General features: G+C 41.8%; 1 protein-coding gene and 1 long non-coding RNA gene across 2 annotated transcripts in view; both read left to right on the plus strand.

Annotated features, from left to right (window-relative positions):
- The window catches only part of LOC134758100 (uncharacterized), a 47,022-nt gene extending 34,648 nt beyond the window's left edge, over nucleotides 1–12,374 (plus strand). Inside the window, exon 3 of the long non-coding RNA XR_010132942.1 lies at nucleotides 11,899–12,374. This is a non-coding gene — a long non-coding RNA (uncharacterized lncRNA). The remainder of the gene's footprint in view (nucleotides 1–11,898) is intronic.
- The window catches only part of CLSTN2 (calsyntenin 2), a 657,664-nt gene that overhangs the window by 57,767 nt on the left and 579,450 nt on the right, over nucleotides 1–20,447 (plus strand). The window lies entirely within an intron of this gene.

Here is a 20,447-nt window from a genome sequence, read left to right on the forward strand (position 1 = left end):
AGAGAGGGCTCACCAGAGTCAAAGCTCTCCTGCAGCAGTGCCAGCCTTTAGTACTATTTTTCCTGTAGGCAAAACAGAGAGCCTCAGCCATTTGTTCAACAAGTATGTATTGAGCTCCTGTTATGTGTCAGGCACTGTGCCAGACTCATTAATCAAATCAAAGCTCCTGTGCCCCTTATCTGCTGCAATACCATTTACAAAGTGCCTCCTGGTTACCAAGGATTCTAGGAGGGGACATGAGAGAGTGAAACAAGAGAAGCAGAATTTTCTCTCAAGGAGAAATAGAAGAATATGAAGCCAGGAGCTCTGGAGAGGAGGCTGGAAGGTACAGAAAATTGAGGAGTAGAAGGGCTAGACAGTTGAAGGCTGCTTTGCTCTAAACCTCCTTATCTCCTGTTGATCCTTTCCTCTCTTCCTCCACTTCCCTGGAGACCAGACTACACTTAAGAGTGTACTCATGCACACTTTGAGTTCCTTTCTTCTGCATCCTATTGGGACAAACAGGAAGTTAATTTTATTTTCCCTTTTTGCAGTTCTCTCTTTCTTCTAAAGTTCATTTTCAATTCCCCTATGAGAAAAGAGGGCTGATTGGTCAATGCGTGAGATCTTAATTGTGCCTCAATTTCTGTTGTGTGTGTGTATGGGAGGGGGCGGTCAGTCACTCTGGAATGCTGGACACAGGCCCTCTTTCTTCTCATTCCCTCATAGGGAGATCCAGCCTGGTCTTTCCTCCTTCCCTCCTATTCCAAGAGTACCTCTTGGTGGGTAATTTAGGCTAAACCCTTCTTTGGGCTGATGGTCTCTTTCTTTCTCCTTCTACCTGCAGAGGTTCTAGCACTGGTTCCAAGATTTAGATTCATGTGGTTCTAGATCCATGTGGCCTGTACCTCATATCCTAACTCAGCTTGTACTGTAGACCCCTGTCCTGGGGATACTGGGTGGCCCTTCATTTCCTAATACCTACTGCTTCCTCCCTGGAGTCTGCAAGGAAGAGGAGGGGTGAACAATGGCTAGTGTCCAGCTACTCTTGAGTCTGTGGCTAAAAGATGATCAAATGGATATCAGAGCCTCACCTTGATCCCCAGTGTGCACTCTCTTGAAGGGCCTTTGGCTCAAACAGTATATCCCACCCCCTGCACTCCATGCCCCACCCTGCCAAAAAAGAAACTCACAAACCGTGCCTGTACTTTCTGGATGTTGTTCTGATGAATTTATTAATGCTGAGGTCCCAAACAGTGGCTTTGTGGCCAAGAATGTATCAGTTTAAATCCTGACTTTGCCACAAACCACTTACATGACTTTGGGCCAGTCTGAGTCTCAGTTTCCTCATCTGACAAGCGGGTATAAAAATACTGACAGATGTGATGGGATTGGGAGAACTTAAAGAAAGTATATGACAAGTGAATCACGAATAGCAGGATACTGCACAAATGAGAGTTGTGACTGATACAATGAATCTGTGGAAGTAGGGCCAGTCCTTGGGAACTATTTTCTGGGAGCTGCCTGGGGGTGGTTCCATGGCTTGCTGTTGCCTAACCCCTAGGATGAGTGTGATGGGATCTTCACAGAGACTTAGGGAAGGTCTCCCAGTGGAGCGCTGAGTTAACCTCTCTCTCCCCAGGGATGATAGTTCTGCTCTTCACATGCACGTGCCACAGCAGGGGCTGCTGAGTAAATCTTATTCACAGGGGTCTTCAGGCAGACCCAGTGCTTTTCTGCTATGCCTAAACCAGTTCAGGTCTTGGGTTTGGGCACTGTATCCTCCTGCACTTTCTGCAGGCAAGAATTTGCAACTTGCCTATACCTAGCCACATTTTTGAGTAGCACTTGTCAGTGACCTTTCCTTGTGTTTCTACAGTGTTTCAAGCTTTTTGTCATAATTCCACATCCATATCCATATCACTTAATCCTTACACAACCTTGGTAGTCATCATACCCACTTAACAGATGAGGAAACTGAGAAATGATGCCTTACTTTAGACTTCTGAATTTCTGATTTTGTGCTCACTCCACTGCCCTGGGCCACCACATAAAGTATTCTGTCTTTATTATTCTTACATGGAGACAACTTTCTGTGAGGTGTTAATCCTCCTACTACTCTGCCCTCACTGAGATCCTGGGCTGCAAGCAAACCTTCCAGGATACACAGTTCCCTTGATAGGACTGCTCCCCTTTGTTTCTCCCTTGATACCTCTCCACTGCCAGCCTCTGATCCTGTTTAATGCTTGCATGACACGTCCTTCCCCTGAATATTTCCTGTTGCTTAAATGAGCCTCATGGATTGGAGGAATTGAGTAGGAAATAGACAGCACTTATTGAGAATATACTATGCCTCATATACTGCTAGGCAGTAAAGGTGCCGTAAAAAATTCACAGCTGTTTCCTTTGCCACTAAGGAGTTTACAAGAGAAAGATGGTCCCTTCCTTCTTATTTCTTTTCCTGCTTTCCTCTCTTAGATGTCCTTCCTAAATGACTCAAGTCCCAGGCCCAAAAGACTTTGGCTTTAAACCAAAAGAAAGAACCATGCATCACGGGTGCCACAGACTTTATCTCTCTGACATTTGCTGGGGCACCTGTTCTGAGTTGTGGCTCTGGCTCGGAGTAGCTCTGGGGGCAATTGGATCAAAAAGGCTGCTGATATCAGCCATGCCTGCGGGTCTTCTTTGGAATCATCTGTCTTGGCTAAGGTCCTGCTTGCTGTGAGCATCCAGGGAGGCACTGGAGGAATCACATTTCCTTCCTGAGCTCTCAATATCCAGTCTTCCCTCAGGGACCCCAAATGACCCCATCACCCATGAACAGAGATCTTTCTTCGGGAAATTGCTTTCTATTTCCAGCCTCCACACCTCACAGCATAGCATATTTTCCACATGTCAAGTTAAATACGCTATTGTCTATCCTGATTTTTCTCTTTCTCTCTGGGACCAAGGCAGGAAGTAGCTTGAGCTCAGGACTTTGTCAAGCTGGGAGCCACATGGCAGTTTCATGGACTTCTCATCCTTCTTCATTAGCAGACTTTTCTCCTCTCCCCTTACCTTTGATCCCTTGAATTCTTCATCTCTGAATTGTCTGCAGTTCTGGACATCTTGATGTGGCTTCTGTGCACAGAACTTACCCACTGTTCCATACGTTTTGTCCCAGGTGACTATGTGGAGAGCTGTGTGGAAAAGGAATTTGAAGTCTTGGCAGGTCCATTGTTGAGGTCTGCCATGCCCATGACAAGGAAGAGTGGTTGCAGGATTAAGGGGCCGCAGATCTATCTGCCATCTGTGCTCAGGGGTAAAGGGGGAGTGCAGAGCCACATGGCCACAAGTCTCTAATCTGCAGCTACATGGATGGCAGACAGGTACTTTAATAGATGGAAGTTTTGGAAATTGCCAATCTTCAATTGCATCTATATCCTAGAATTTTAAAATTTGACCTCAGGTATATTGAATTGGATTAATCATCATTCTTTTCATTATATACTATTAGGATTGGCCCTCTTTTATTAAAAAATGTAATAAACACTTGTGAACCTACAGCTCAAACTAAGCATCATATATTACTAATAACTTACATCTACCCATGTGCTCCTTCCACCTCGCATCTATCTTCCTCTTGTACACCACAGAGGTGACCATGATTCTAAAGGTTGTGATTATTATTATCTTGTTCATTTTTCAAAAGTTTTAATCATACATAATACCTTTACCCAAAATTGTTTAGTTTTACTTGTATTGAACATTATAAAAACTATCTTACTGGATATTGTCTTCTGGGACTTTTTTTCACAGTATGCTTTAATATGTTACTTTGTGTATCTGTATAATATTCCAGTGTGTGAAATATCCTCATTTTATTTGTTCATTCTGCTGTTGGGTCTTTGGGTAGGTGGCTGTCCACATTTACAAGATAATGCCAAATTATCTTTCAAAGCATTTGTTGTTTTTTGTTTTTTTTTTGAGACGGAGTCTCGCTCTGTCGCCCAGGCTGGAGTACAGTGACACGATCTCGGCTCACTGCAAGCTCTGCCTCCCGGGTTCATGCCATTCTGCCTCAGCCTCCCAAGTAGCCGGGACTACAGGCGCCTGCCACCATCAAAGCATTTGTATCATTTTACACTCCTCCTGGTAATGTATAAAATATCTACATTAAACCATATTCTCTTGAACACTGAGTATTGTCAGACTTCTTATTTTTCCAACTGAATGAATTCTCATGGTCTTTATTTTTCATTTTCCTGTTTGCTATCAAGGCTTAGCATTTCTTCATGTGTTACTAGCTATAAGTGTTTAATTATCTGTGAAAATACCTGACTGTTGCCGGGTGTGGCGGCTCATGACTGTAATCCCAGCTCTTTGGGAGGCCGAGGTGAGTGGATCACCTGAGGTCAGGAGTTCACGACCAGCCTGACCAACATGAAGAAACCCTGTCTCTACTAAAAATACAAAATTAGCCGGACGTGGTGGTGGGCACCTGTAATCCCAGCTACTTGGGAGGCTGAGGCAGGAGAATCGCTTGAACCCAGGAGGCGGAAGTTGCAGTCAGCCGAGATCACGCCATTGCACTCCAGCCTGGGCAACAAGAGCAAGACTCTGTCTCAAAAAAAAAAAAAAAAAAAAGGAAATACCTGATCGTGACTGCTGCTGATTTTTCTATTGCATTGTTTGCATTTTAAAAAATAGTTTTCATAGGTGCTGTTTATAGATTCTCGATATTAATATATTAATATTTTGTTAGTCATTTATTTCTCAGATATCTTATCTGGGTTTTACCTTGTCCTTTTTCTTTGAGATGTCTTTTGATGAATAAAAGTTTTTAATTTTAGCGAAGTCAAATGTATCAATCTTTTATTTTATTGCAGTAATTTTCTGCTCATTCTGCTTCATTTGTCAGAAAGACACACACGCAAACACACACAGAAGGTTGATTTTGTGAAAAATATGAGATAAAGATGCAATTGCAATTCAATTTTTACACATGGAGAACCAAATTTTGCAGCTCCATGGAGTGAATTATCCCTCCTTTCTCTTGTGCTGTTTCTTTTATACATTAAAGTTCCATGTATACGAAGATCTCTTTCTGTGCTATTTTGGTTCATTGTTAATTTTTTTCTAGTCCTGTTAATAAGACAGAATGGCATTCTAGTTAACGCCATTCTGCCTTAATCATTACACATCTGTACTTAGTCTTTGTATCTGGTAGGGCAAATTCCTCCACTTCATTCTTCTTCAGAAGTGACGTGGTCTATTTTCTTTCAAATATACATTTCAAATGTACATTTTCAAATATACATTTCAAATGTACATTTAGAGTCGATTTGTAGAGCCTCTTGAAAAAAATTTTTTTTGAATGGAGTTGCATCAAATTTATAGGCCACTTTTAGAAAACATCAACGTATTTCTAAGTATTAAAACTTCCTTTCTATAAATGTGTTATGTCTCTCCATGAATGAGAGACTTGGAATTTGTAGTTTTCTGGGGACCCTGGAGTTATAGGGCACATGTTTAGACTAGTGCCAACTTCTCTCTTCTTCCCAGTCAGAGGTATATACAGTATTAGAAAAAAACCTTGATGGACATTTAGTATGGTCAAAAAGTTTTCTCTTCTACTTGCAAGTGGGTTGTGAGAATAAAGAGAAAGTCATGTTTGTACAGGGTCTTCTAGTGCAGTGTGTGGTCCAGGACAATGGGTCAATAATCAGAACAGAACGTTGTGTGGAGAAACAAGCCTTCCTGAGCTCAGGAATCAGACAAACCTGACTCTACATTCTTGCACCTGCCAATAGGAGAACTGGAGCAGAGACTTCACATCTCCCAACCTCAGTTTTAAATTGGGATAATGGGATAATAGTTCCACAACATGCCATTTTTTTTTTTTTTTTTTTTTTTTTTGGTGACGGAGTCTCTCTTTGTTGCCCAGGCTGGAGTGCAGTGGCGCGATCTCGGCTCACTGCAAGCTCCGCCTCCCGGGTTCATGCCATTCTCCTGCCTCAGCCTCCCGAGTAGCTGGGACCACAGGCGCCCGCCACCACGCCTGGCTAATTTTTTTTGTATTTTTAGTAGAGACGGGGTTTCACCGTGTTTGCCAGGATGGTCTCGATCTCCTGACCTTGTGATCCGCTCGCCTCGGCCTCCCAAAGTGCTGGGATTACAGGCGTGAGCCACCGTGCCTGGCCACTTTTAGGAGAGTTCCCTAAAGTCTGCAGTCAGTGTTTGATGCTTGGCACAAGCTCAATAAAGAGTGGTTACCTTTCATAAATCAAGGCCAGGGCAGGACATTGAAGATCTTCCTTCCAGCTTCAGAACTGCAGAGTCTCACCACCTGCTCTGGCCCAGAGCAGAACTTAGAAGCTGACATCCTCATTTTCTCAGTGGATTTTCTGGCTTATATTCTAGTCACACACAGAGGCTACATAAGATCTAAGTAGGTTTCTGGAAACCTTGAGGCCAAATTTAAAATGAGATTACCTCTGATGGGAAGAGCAGGAGCTTCAGACTCAGCTTTCCTCTTCTGCCTGGACCTTGTGATTTTTTTTTTCTGAATCCTTTAATGACCCCATTATGTTTGCCTGTCCCCATGACCTACCCTGCCTGGGAGCAGACACATTGCTGGTGCCAGCCCTTTGGAGAGGGGCTGCCTTCAGGCATCAGCCACTTGAGGCGGTCTGTGGTGATGGCCCCAAGGACCCTGAAGTTTCCTTTCATTTTTAAAATTTCAACTTTTATTTTAGATACAGGGGGTACATGAGCAAGTTTGTTACATGGGAATATTGTGTGATGTTGCTCCCTTCCTCCCTCCCTTTCCAGTAGTCTGCAGTGTCTGTTGTTTCCATGTTTATGTCCATGTGTTCTCAGTGTTTGGCTCCCACTTATAAGCAAGAACATGCAGTATTTGGTTTTTAGTTTGAGTGTAAATTTGTCCAGGGTGAAGTTTTCTAATCCTGACTTCTGGGGAACCTGGGAATGGGGAACTGATCCAGCATCCCATACCTGCCTGCCTCATACCTCAACGCTCTTCCTTTACCTATGCAGCTCTTTAAAGGTGAATCTGAGTCCTGAATGGGGACTGTGTGGGTTATCTGCTTGGTCAGAGAGGGGCAGCTCTTCTGGGGGCCTCAGAGGGATCTCAGGTTTTCCTGATAGACATGGGACCAATTAAAGTAATGTTTCTGCTACACTCCAGTAAGCTCTGATATTTGAACTTGCAACTCTAAACCAAATTGGAGACAGACAATTTGGTCTGACATATCTGTTATTTATTTACCTTTCATCAAGTACATTAAAAAGTACAAGAATAAAAGTAGGTGTTCCTAGGTTTCATTTGCTGTGTGAATTATATGTATGGTCTAGGCGTGGTGGCATGTACCTCTAGTCCCAGCTACTCAGGATGCTGAGGTGGGAGGATCACTTGAGCCTGGGAGTTTGAGGCTGCAGAGAGCTATGATCACGCCACTGCATTCTAACCTGGGCAATGGCATGAAACCTTGTCTCAAAAAAAAAAATTACATGTATAGAACAGTTTAAAGTTAAAGATCCTCCCTCCCTCCCTCCCTCCCTCCCTCCCTCCTTCCCTCCTTTCCTTCCTTCCTTCCCATGTGAGGATTACTGTGATGGGCATTTCATATAGTCATCCCCTTTAAGATTTACAGCAGCAGTGTGGGGCTAGCAATGGTTAACAACATAACTACATTTGTAGATGAGGGAACTCAATCTCAGAGGCTACAGTTTAAATTCAATCAGACAAGTGTAAAAGGTTCCTGACATATAGCGGGCACTCAGCAGGTGTTACCCATTCCTGGGGTAGTACTTTAGAATTGACAGAGAACCTTGTTAGCTGGGCGGCCCTGAGGAAGATATTTAGTTAGAGCTTATTAATATTTTAGAAGGTTGTTATGATAAATAGTTAATATACATGTGAAATGTGAAGACCAGTGCCTGGCACATAGTTTGTGCCCATTAAAGATTAGCTACAGTTGAAATAAGATGTAATAAATCATAATAGTAATTAATACAATTGTGATAATATAATGAATATTGGAATTATCAGCTCATTTTATTCATGTCTTGATCCATAAAACAGGGGTTACCCAAATGGAGAAGGTTAGATGAGGACTTAACAAAGTGTCAGGACCCAGATGAGTATTAACTCCTACTGCATTCTGTAGATTGTCCCATTTCTGTGGTCACTATTGGATAATGGCAGTGGGAAGCATCCCTAAGAGCTGAGCTGTTTAAACGTGATCCCTGGGTGCTGCCAGGGGATGTTGCTTGCGCTGGTAGAGCTGCTAGATTTCTTATCTTGCTCTTCTCTGGCCTATATTATCTTTTCTTTCTCTAGTTTTCTATCCTATGTCATCTCTACTGTTGTCCAGGAGACAGGAAAAGCCATTCCATGAGACTTCATCCCTATACCAAAGGCCTGTAAGCCTGACAGTCCAGTATTAGTGGCCTTTATTTTAGGGTTCTGTGGTTGTTGGCATGTGTCTTGATTCTGAGGCTCGTGAAATGAAGGCGCTTGTTGGACTGCAAGGATGGCTGTGAGAAGCACTCAGATACTACTTCAAAATAACTTACCTCACTTTTAAAAAGCCTACAGTGTTGACTTATTTGTTCCCATATTGTACATGTGGAAATTGAAGCTTGGAAGAGTTAGATCACTTACCAAGAATACTACTTACTCATCCCGTAAGTAAGGAGGCTGAAGTTTGACTCAGGTCTTTCTGAAGTCAAAACACAGTACAACTCTCATTACGTGTACGTTAGATTATTTGGCTGTTTCCCACAGAGCTCTTGTGCTCTTCTCTTCTCCTCCCATCCTTTTTTCTCTCTCCACTTTAGCATTGCTATCTACTAATCTCATCTTCTGCTTTGTGTACTTTGCTATCAAATACACCTGATGAGTTCTTAATTTAATACAGCACATATTTGAGTTCCAAATGCCTTTTAAAACTTTTTTTGTAAGTTCTAGTTTCTGTGCCAATTCTCCATTTTTTTTTATCTTTTATTTTCTTCAACTTTTTAAAAAACTTTTGTAAGTACATAGTAGGTGTATGTATTTATGGGGTTCATGAGATGTTTTGATACAGGCATGCAATATATAATAATAGCATCTCATAAAGTGGGGTATCTATCCCCTCAACCATTTATCCTTTGTGTTACAAACGGTCCAAAATACTTTTTTAAAGCTATTTTTAAATGTACAATTAAATTATTGACTGTAGTCACCCTGCTATCAAACACTAGGTCTCATTCATGATTTCTGGGTTTTTTTTTTCTGTACCCATTAACCATCCATACCTCATTCCCCACCCTCTTACTACCCGTCCCAACCTCTGGTAAACATCCTTCTACTCTCTATCTTCATGAGTTCAATTGTTTTAATTTTTAGATCCCATAAGTAAGTGGGAACATGTGATGCTTGCCCTTTCTGTGCCTGGCTTATTTCACTTACATAATGACCTCCAGTTCCATCCATTTTGTTGCAAATGACAGGATCTCATTCTTTTTTATGGCAGAATAGTGCTCCATTGTGCATAAGTACCCCATTTTCTTGATCCATTTATCTGCTGATGGACACTTAGGTTGCTTCCAAAGTTTGGCTATTGCAAACAGTGCTGCAATAAACTTGGGAGTGCAGTGGGATTGCTGGATCATATGGTAGCTCTTTTAGTTTTTTGAGGAACCATCAAACCATTCCCTATAGTGGGATGTACTCATTTACATTCCCACCAACAGTGTACAAGCATTTTCTCCACGTCCTCACCAGCATTTGTTATTGCGTGTCTTTTGGATATAAGTTATTTTAACTGGAGTGAGATGATATCTCATAGTTTTGATAGTTTTGATTTGCATTTCTCTGATGATCCAGTGATGTTAAGCACCTTTTCATATGCCTGTTTGCCATTTGTATGTCTTCTTTTGAGAAATATCTATTCAAATCTTTTGTCCATTTTAATTGGATTATTAGACTTTTACCTATAGAGTTGTTGGAGTTCCTTATATATTATGGTTATTAATCCCTTGTCAGACGAGTAATTTGCAAATATTTTCTGCCATTATGTGGGTTGTCTCTTCATTTTGTTTATTGTTTCCTTTGCTGTGCAGAAGCTTTTTAATTTGATGTGATCCCATTGGTTCAGTTTTGCTTCGATTGCCTGTGCTTGTGGGGTATTACTCAATAAACTTTTGCTCAGACCAAAGTCCTGGAGAGTTTCCCCAATGTTTTCTTGTAGTAGTTTCATAGTTTGAGGTCATAGATTTTTAAGTCTTTAATCCATTTTGATTTGGTTTTTGTATATAGCAAGAGATAGGAGTCTAGTTTCATTCTTCTGCATATGGATATCCAGTTTTCCTAGCACCATTTTGAAGAGACTGTATTTTCCCCCCCAATGTATATTCTTGTCACTTTTGTTGAAAATGAGTTCATTGTAGGTGTGTGGATTTGTTTCTGGGTTCTCTGTTCTGTTCCATTGGTCTGTGTGTCTGTTTTTACGCCAGTACCATGCTGTTTTGGTTACTATAGCTCTGTAGTATAATTTGAAGTCAAATAATGTGATTCCTCTAGTTTTATTCATTTTGCTTAGTATAGCTTTGACTACTCTGGGTCTTTTGTGGTTATATATAAATTTTAGCATTTCTTTTTCTATTTCTGTGAAGAATGTAATTGGTATTTTGATAGGAATTGCATTGAATGTATACATTGCTTTGTGTAGTATAGCCATTTTAACAATATTGATTCTTCCAATCTACGAACATGGAAAGTCTTTCAATTTTTTGTCTTCTTCAATTTCTGTGTTTTACAGTTTTTATTATATAAACCTTTTACTTCTTAAGTTAATTCCTGGGTATTTAAATTTATGTGTGGCTATTGTAAATGGGATTACTTTTTAAATTTATTTTTCAGATTGTTCACTATTGACCTATAGAAACACTACTGATTTTTGTATGTTGATTTTGTATCCTGAAACTTTACTGAATTTGTTTATCAGTTTTAATAGCTTTTTGTGGAATCTTAAGGTTTATCATTAGCAAACAAAGATAATTTCACTTCTTCCTTTCCAATTTGGATACGCTTTATATCTTTCTCTTTTCTGATTGCTCTAGCTAGGACTTCCAGTACTATGTTGAATAACAGTGGTAAAAGTGGGCATCCTTGTCATGTTCCAGATCTTAGAGGAAAGGCTTACTGTTTTTTTTTTTTTCCATTCAGTATGATACTAGCTGTGGGTCTGTCATATATGCCTTTTATTATGTTGAGGTATGTTTCCTCTATACCAAGTTTTTTGAGAATTTTTTGATGAAGGGATGTTGAATTTTATCAAATACTTTTTTAGCACCAATTGAAATAATCATATGGTTTTTGTTATTCATTCTGTTGATGTGATGTATCACATTAATGGATTTGATTCTGTAACATGTTAATGACAATTACTTTAAAGTCCTTGTTGCCAACTCCAATGTATGGATTATCTATGAGTCCATTTCTATGATCTTTCTTTCTTTGATTATTGATCAAATTTTCTCACCTCTTCGTTATGTCTGATAATTTTTTTGTATGCTCGTCATTGCATATAAAATGTTATGGAGGTGCTAATATTATTTTCCACAGGAGAAGGCTCTCCATTTCCTCTATTAGGCACATAGAATGAAGAAATAATTACCTCAATTCAATAAAAAATATGCACTCATATTTTGTACATCAAGCAATGCGCACTGTCTCTTTGAAGTTTCCATAGCCAGGTAACCTTCACTGCAATTTCTCTTATACTAATTAATTAAATAAGTACCTTCATTAGTATGCAGTTCTCTTGTTTACTTATAGAATTAAAACAAAGAGAGATAGCTAATAAATTGGAAAGTGACTTTCTTATGTAAACAGATGACTAATGTGACCTTGGTTTCCATTTATGACAGGCACCATCTGGAGAGCCCTCCAGGTGAGGTGCAGGCATTGATGAGGTGAGATGTGGGAGAAGTTACTGCAAATCCACCTCTGGCCATCTGGATCCCCACAGGGAAACCCCATACAGCAATCAGCACCAAGAGCCATTCACAGGAGCAGCAGGGAGGATGAACCTCTAAAAATATTTAAGCGGTCCTTCTTTAGAAAGCCTCTCTGATGCTGGGGCCCTCTTAGAAAGCTAGTTCCCTGCTGTTCATGGACTTTCAGTAATTTACTAACATAATGGAGATTTTCATCAGGGAGCAAAGACTTGGAAAAGATATCTGAATTGGAAAAAAGACACATATTTCCAGTCAAGAAGATTTGATTTCTAGCTCCTTTAATCAATACAAGTAAAATCCAGTGGGAGAGGCTGCTTGTGCTAATTTGATTGTTATCTTTGGCCAGTTCACAATAAAACCCAATGGAATTGTTTGTGGGGGCTCCATGGTATTTTATACCTTGTTAAGCAAGGTATAAAAATTGCAAATGAGCTTCTCTCTATCCTGTAGCTGATACTGTTGTGCTGTTCTCCACATATTGTCCATATAATATGCCCCTTCTGTTGGTCCACTGGGACCACAGTTTATGATTCAAAAACAAGTGCTGTTGCATTAGGTGGTCTCTGTCTCCTATGGCCATTGTAGAAGGATAGGGAAGAAAGAGTGGTGGCCTGTGGCTAGCCCTGGGTCTTACACCCACTAGAGAATGTGGAGCTGAAACTGAGCTCCAAGAACCCAAGGTAAAGGAGATAAGCACTAGAGACCTTGGCCCAGGAATGGAGGAAGGTCATGGCAGGGCAGCTCTGAGGAGGACAGTGTCCATGAACCCTTGGCCACTAGCGTTCTCCAACACTCTCATGTCAAGCATGGCCTCAGTCCTGAGCCACATGCGTGGGTGGATTTTTGCCCCTCTCCTCCCTCCAGATCTTCCACGCTTGTGTTGTAATTATTGGTTCCCTTGTTCTCATTCTCTCTCCATTTGTACTTGTTTGTTGATGACCTTGGCTTTATTCCCTGTATTTGGTGTTGATCCAGCCTCTCGTTAAATTTCATTAGAGTACCAATATAGTCCCATCAGGGCCCTAGATCTTCGTTCACCCCTTGCCCACCAGGACTCACACACAGAGCCTCTCCTGCTTTTCTTTGTGTCTCCTTTTGGCCTCAGTAAGCCTTTTACCTGAAGCTTGATATATGCTCATCCCTAAACTGAATGCATGGGATTAAGTAAAACAAAATTCCCACCATTGAACAGCTAGTTAGACCTGAGGAGACAAAAGTTTCTCAATTTTTAACAAGATAGGACTGTATTTTAATTAAATACAGTGCTAAAGGGTGTGGGGCTAAAGGGTGCGGTGCTAGAGAAGTCTGATGTGAAAAAAATTAATGCAATTTGAAGTGGGAAAAGCAGCAGATCTTGACTTGGGATATGTTTTCTGGTCCACTTTTGGACTTGGGCCAATGCCATCATCAGCTGGTAAGGTATGTGGCAAACAGCAATGGCAAAAGGCAAAATGATAACAAAATTGTAGAAAGGTGCCAACCCCACATGCCAGAATGGTGATAGCCAACACTCTCTAATGTAGGCAGCTTAGTCTGAACAATATTGTATACTTGATCTCATCTAAGAGTTAATATCTAAGTTCATTCATACTACTGCTAATATTAGCAAAATTATGATTCAGGAACCAGAGTTGACATTGATATTCAATATAATATACATATTCTTGGAAAAAGAGCTTCCAGTTTAATCCACATTGAGGTTTTGTGGTTTCTCAGTGGAGTTTCCATGGGTCCCATGGTGTTAATAAGAATATGATATTTATGAGCAGATGAATAAACTGACCTATGGCTTTAAATCAAATTAGACATTTTTGCATGTGCAAGATACTTTGTTTTATTCTTTCTGAAAAAGAAATTGCAAGAAAAGTACTTGTGGCCACAGATTTTATAATAATCTTCCTCCCACAAATCTAAAATAATCTTATGAAAAATTCAAAGCCTGGGTTCTAAAACACCTACCAGGCTTTCTTTAGGATGTGACTCCTCTAGCAGGGAAGCCTTTCCTTAGTCCATATGCAAATGTTCATGGAGGCAGTTGGTCTCCACAGCCTCCTTCAAATCCCTTGGAACCTCTCCAGGCACCTTGGAATCCATGCTTAATCTCTCTGGCTGGCTGCATAGTGCTTTATCATGCTTTCCCCATGTCACTGCTCCCTAAATAAGATCCACAGCACGTTGGTATTTCCTAGTCAAGCGTGGCTGTCTTTCCTGTCTCCTGAGTTTCTGTTCCACACCTGTTACCAGCTGTGTGATATTTGCTATGACATTTACTTTTGGTGCCTCAGTTTTCCCATTTGTCAAATTAAAACATTCCTCACTACGATTGAGAGTATTGCAAGGGTTATATATAAGTGTTTTTATAAGTGAAGTGTCTGGTTTATTATTGGTACTCAGTAAATAGTAGCTCTATCAATAGTAGCTCTAATGATAAGGATGAAATGAGGGAGGTGCTTAGCTGCAAAATTTAAGGAGGCACCAAAAGAAACCACTCTAATATCAGAATAAATATTTAATGCAATATTTTAGAAAATAAAGATTAATGCAAAAATCCATGATAAACAAATGTCAAGATTTCAAATAAATACAAGATTAGCATTACTGATTTTTCCTTTTGCCTCAGGCTCTAATAGACAGTAGCATGTGACTGAGGGTGATGAATAACTACACATTCATGCCTATTTCTGACCCACCGAGAAGTTCCTCTTCCCTCTGTCACTTACTAGGGATATGAAAATGAGATGGAATGGGGTGAGAGACTGTCCATCTTGCAGAGATGGTTTCACTAAGCTGTTGGGCTTGCTGAGGAAATAGCACTCAGAAAGCCGTGCATGTGTCCAGAAGCAGACAGATCTGAGTTGAGACTGAATAACTAACTGGTGTGAGCCCAGGCCAAGGCCTGATTAGATGGTGTGGGAACAGGGCCTGGGGGTCAGGAGAGGCAGGTGTGCTGGCAGCTGGTGTGGTTAGCACAGGCATGAGGGGTGCCAATGGGAGCTGCTGGCCAGGGCTGCATTTCGATGGGGCAGCCTTTCCCCTTCCCCCATCCTATCCCCTTTTCGTTTTGGGTTTATGGTAATCCAATTACAGGAATGGATTTGAGTCCCATGAAATATGAATTTAATTCATTCATCTGTGCTTCCAGAAGTTTTGAAAAGGAGAAAAGGAAGATGGTTTAAATAATGCTGGGGATTCCATCCACCATCCCACTCAGAGTGAGCTTGCAAGGCGGCGGTGGGAGGCTCGGTCTGGCTCTCCTCTCCGTGGGTCTCAGTTCCCACATACCTACTACAGTGTGAGAACCTTGCAAAGCTAAGTGCGCTCCTTGTGTTTGTTACTTGTGTGTGCATACTGAGACTGTGCATCATGTTAACTTTATGTGAGTCCCTTCCTCTGGCATTCAGCAGAGAACCACTGACCTTGTCCAGTGCTGGAGGAGAGATGTTGGCTGATTCTCTATGTACCTTCTGGGCAATCTAAGGGATTTCCTGGAGGTAACTTGAACTATCCATGATTTTCACAGCATGTGCTGATCTAGAACTAGCCTTTAGATTTGCTGTTTTATGCATCCATCTAACTGCCAACAGTTATTGAGTGAAGAGTCTTGGTTAAATACTGTGCCAGCTGCAGTGATGCCAAGTCTAGTAAGATGTAGCACCAGCTGCAGGAGTTCATATTTCAGGGGGAATAACCACACGTGAATGCCTGATTTCAGAGTGAGTAGTGTTGGGAGCATGGTTCTGGGAGGTGATGACATCTCTTCTTTCCTAAGTCTTTGAATTTATTTGTCCCATGAGTGTCCTGTGCTTCCTCAAGGGAATAGCTGTGAGCTGCCTGATTGCCCTAGGCCATTGCATGGCCTGTGTGACCATGCTTCTGGCATCATTGCCCCTGGTATCATTGCCCCTGGCATCCTTTTCTCTTTGCCCAGTATTCCAAGGCTCAGGTCGCCTCTGCTCCTGCAGCCTGCCTTACTTCTTCAGCCTGCTGTGAACACCTTCCATGCTGGGCTGAGTAAGGAGGCTGTAGCCTGGTAGGTGAGACAAGCCCAGAAAGCAGGAGCCATGCTGCTTGTGCAGGGCCTGGGAGGCTATATGGGAGACAGGCAGCTGTTCTTGCAATGTGTGGGGGTCCTCCGGGGCCCAGTTCCCACCATTTGGCCAGCTCTCCACAGCACCTGCTGTCTGCTTTATTCTACTCTGCCTGGATCAGAGCCAATGCTTTGCCTCCATCAGGGCTTCCAGAGTTTCAAAGTTAACAGAATTTTCCTAATATGAACAATCAGAGGATTGCAATTTGGCTCCAGAAGGCCATCAAAGAGTCAGTTATGTTACTTGCCCAGCACATGTTTCCAGTGATGGCAAAGACGGAGCTGGCTGTGTTTGTGCCCAGCTACTGGCTTGATTGTTGGAAGCTGCATTCTCTATTATGCTAACACATCAGAGAAACATGGATGATACCATCAGTCCCCCTAGAAGTTGATCCAAATAGCATTTGTTTTGCAGACTTTCTCAAATATTTAGATGTTTGGAATACAAAGACTTTGTAAATGTAATTTTTTGGCTTCATACACACAGAAACCTTGTTGACTTTATTTTTGCATCAATGTAAATGTTTTCCTTTTACTAATATTTAACTAATGTGCAGTGTTACAGATAGCTAAATAAATAATAAACATGCAATGGACTTGTGTTGGACAAATTTTGGCTGTGACATTGAAGAAAGATTTCCTTCTCCTTAATGTTCATAGGAGGAATATTTCCTATCTATTGTACTTATCCAGCCATGCTATTTTCTGTTCTTTCCTGAAGTCCCATTTTCTGATTCCAAGTGTTGATCTTTAAAACTGACCTTGGTAAGTCATTGCCTGCTTTGAATAAATTTTCTTCTTTATTCCTGTTTATTGTGCAAGTAATTCATGGGCATTTTACAAAAAAAATTAGATAGTTCAGATAAACAAATTCAGAGAAGAATTTAAAATCACCAATAATCTCTTCACCCAGAAATAATGAATGTGAACATTTTATTTGGTATTAATCTCTTCAGATATATTTATTTGCTATTTATTCAATAAATATTTATTGAATTCCTATTTTGTACTCAATACATGGAATCATCCTATCCATATTCTTTGAGACCTGCTCATTTCTTCTAGATGTGTGTATTTTTCCAAGTCAATAAATTCATGTTTACATTGTCTTTTAAAGTGTTTTTCAGTTGTAAGTTTATATTGGCATGTCTTATTTTTAAGTTTCTGTTGTTATAAATTTTTGTTGTTATAAAAATTGCTGCAACAAAAAAGTTCTTGTAAATATTTCTTTGCATGCTTATCTGATCAGTTTGGAAAGATTTTCATATGTATTTATTTCCAAACTACAAAAGAAGCTGTAGCATCCACTTGTATTGCTCCCACAAAAGTGCATCAGCACTCATGAGTCACTAATAATGAAATTGCTGTCTCGGCAATGGGTCTTCACCCACACTGTTGCCCTTGTCCAGACATTGCTTCATGAGGCTCACATTTGATTGTCCTTCAGTTTCAATTTAAATGTGACATTCTGAGAATGTCTTTCCTGGCCTTCCCTCAGACTAGGTGTGTATTATTACTGTTGCCACCCACAGTCATCCATAACACCTACACTTCTGTTCTATTAAGATTACTGAACACAAGGATCCTGTATCTTTGGCTTATTACCGTCTTTCCAGCCTATTTGCATGGTATTTGGCCCGTAAATATTTGTTGAATGAATAAAAGTAACTGTTTGCGGTAGGAAACTTTTGCTTGTCTTTTATTTTCATTTCTATCTTTTGGGAGATTTCTGTACCCTGCCATGAACTAGGAGGTGTTGGTTTTATTCTTTGTGTTGGTGTGAAGACTCTTTCTGTCATAAATAAGATGGGAAAATATTGACTCATGTAACTGAAAATTCCAGAGGTAGAACTGGCTTTAGACATGGCTGCATTTGTGTGTTCCATGTTCCCAGAAATTCATCTTTCCATTTCTAGGGCTGGCCTGCCTTGTTGTCTGGCAGGCGCTCCTCTCTGATCAGAGGAATGGCCCATGTTTACATCTTGCTCTTTCCTGATAATTTCCAGGTTTACATCTTGCTCTTTCCTGATAATTCCATCAAACATCATAGGAAGGACTCTGAATGGCCTGACTAGGGTCACAGGCTCCTCCATGAACCTCCTGCTGTGTTCAGGGTTATGACGTCCTCTGGACACTGCATCCCACAGGAGACCAGAAGGAAGGAGAGGAAGACTAAATTGATTACTCCCACCATCCACTGCACTCCCCAACTGTTGTGAGGTCTTCAGCATGCTAGACTTCCTGGAGCTTTGCTTTGTTGTTGATGATGATGTTCATGTAGAAAACTTGAAAAGCAACACTGGCTTCATTGTTGTGAGGACCCAGTGGAATAATGGATATGAAATTACTTTGTCAATTATAAAACAACTTTAAACAAGAAGGGCCGTTTTATATTCTAGATCTGGTAGTCCCTTTGTCTTTATGCTTCAGATGCCACCTGAATGGCCTGTGTGTTCTGGGGGTTACAGTGACCATCAGTAGAGGGGTGGAATCTGAGCTGGGGCAGAGGGCGGTCCTCCCAACCACCTGCAAAGGGGCATGTCACCATGGTCAGAGGATAAACAGGTTGCTGGCCTCAGCAGGCAGGTTGCTTCCACAGGCCCTCCTGGAAAGACCCACGGACCCACCCCAGAAGGCTCTGAGCTTGAGCCATGGTGCTGTTAACATAGAAGCCTGGTTAGGGAGCAATGTTTTCAGGAGTCTATAATCCTTGACTGGCATTTTGTCTACATAATGACAAGTATTGTGGTATCAGAGTCAGGTCTGTCACACCTCCTCTGCTGGAGTTTTGGTGGATGTCTTGCTTTAGGAAGTGGTCTCAGCAGAGCCGAGGAGCCAGAAGCAAAGGGTAGGGGGAGGTGGCTATTCTCTTCTTCCAGGACATGAAACCTTGACCTGCAGACCACCAGCTCTTCCAACTTCATTTTTCTCTACCGCAGATGACCATCCTGCCCACTATGTGCTATGTGACTTCAGACCAACTGCTGAATCTCTCTGAACCTCAGAATCCGTTCTCTGTAAAACTATCCCAAATGTGCATTTTAAAATGAGAGAATACACAGATGCTACCTGGCCTAGTGCTTAGTAGTACATAGCATATACTTAGTAAGGGGTTATCTCTCCCTGGCCTCATCCTTCTCACAACTCACCTCAGGGCTCTTTGGTTCTTGTGTCCTAACATAAGCCTGGTTCTTCCTACATGCTTTGACTGCTGGGCCCTTTTTCCTGGCTGCTGTGACCTTGCATGAGAGTTTTGTTGAGTTCTGGCAGGATGGGTAAGTGTCTGGCAGGGGTTGGGGGGGATTGAATTGCTGACACCAGGGTCCCAGTGACAGGCAGTGGGTGTGGGGTGAGAGTGGGGCTGTGAGGGAGAGGACCCCAGATCTGGGGTGCCGAATGGTCCTAGTCAGGAAATTGAGACCAGGGAACCCTCTGGGAGACCTGAAAGCCATTGCAATACTTCACTGGAGAAAACCTGAGATTCTAATTGTGCTGGAGGTGTGCAGGAAACCCTGAAGAAGGCAAAGCCGACTGTGGCTGGAGGCTGACAAGGCTGGGCACTGCCTGAGTAAGGTGCACAAGGAAGATGGAGGGGAGGGTGCTCTCTATGGTCCGGTGCATGGTTGGCTCCTGCTTTCTCTCTGTGAGGCAGGACAGAGTGGGTCCAGAGTGAGTGCTCAAAAAGCACTTGCAAGGAGAATGCCAAGAGAAGGGAGGAAGGAAGGGAGAGGGAAACAGGTGATAGCAATTGAGTAAGAAGCTGTGTGTATGAAAGAAAGGGGAGGGAGCAGGGAGAGAAGAAATAAAGAATATTACTATGTGTATCAGTAAGGATGCTTTCACTGCAAGCAACAGAAAATTTAATAAAAACATGTATTTATCTTCCAGGACAGGCTGTCCAGAGCTTGGTGGCGATGCCGTCGAGGTCCCCAGCATTCTCTTCCTGCCTTGGACTCTTAGCCTGTGTATTTGCTGTGCCCCAGGGAGTCAGGACTGTTGTAGCAGCTCCAGATAATGCATCGATGTTGCGGGGAAGAAGGGGCAAAGGGGACCCAAGGAAGAGGGATGACCAGCAAAATCTTTCCCAGACTCCCCAGTGGACTTCTCTTTCTAACTCATGGGCAGAACTGCATCTCATCGACTCTCCCAGCTGCAAGGAAGGAGAGTCATTAGGTTTTGCAGCCTCCACAGTGAGGCAGGCAAATAGGAAGGGTTGGAAATGTGCAGAATGTGAGCTAGAGCAAGTTCCATAGATCCTGCTGGGTAAGCCTGGGTGCCTGAGGCATGGAAGGTTGAATTAACACAGTGAGGAAGGTCAGAAAGCAGGAGGGACTTTAGAGGGAAACTGATGAGCCTGAAATTTCAAGGTGTA

Source organism: Gorilla gorilla, chromosome 2 (assembly GCF_029281585.2).
Source record: "Gorilla gorilla gorilla isolate KB3781 chromosome 2, NHGRI_mGorGor1-v2.1_pri, whole genome shotgun sequence".
Taxonomy (NCBI): domain Eukaryota; kingdom Metazoa; phylum Chordata; class Mammalia; order Primates; family Hominidae; genus Gorilla; species Gorilla gorilla.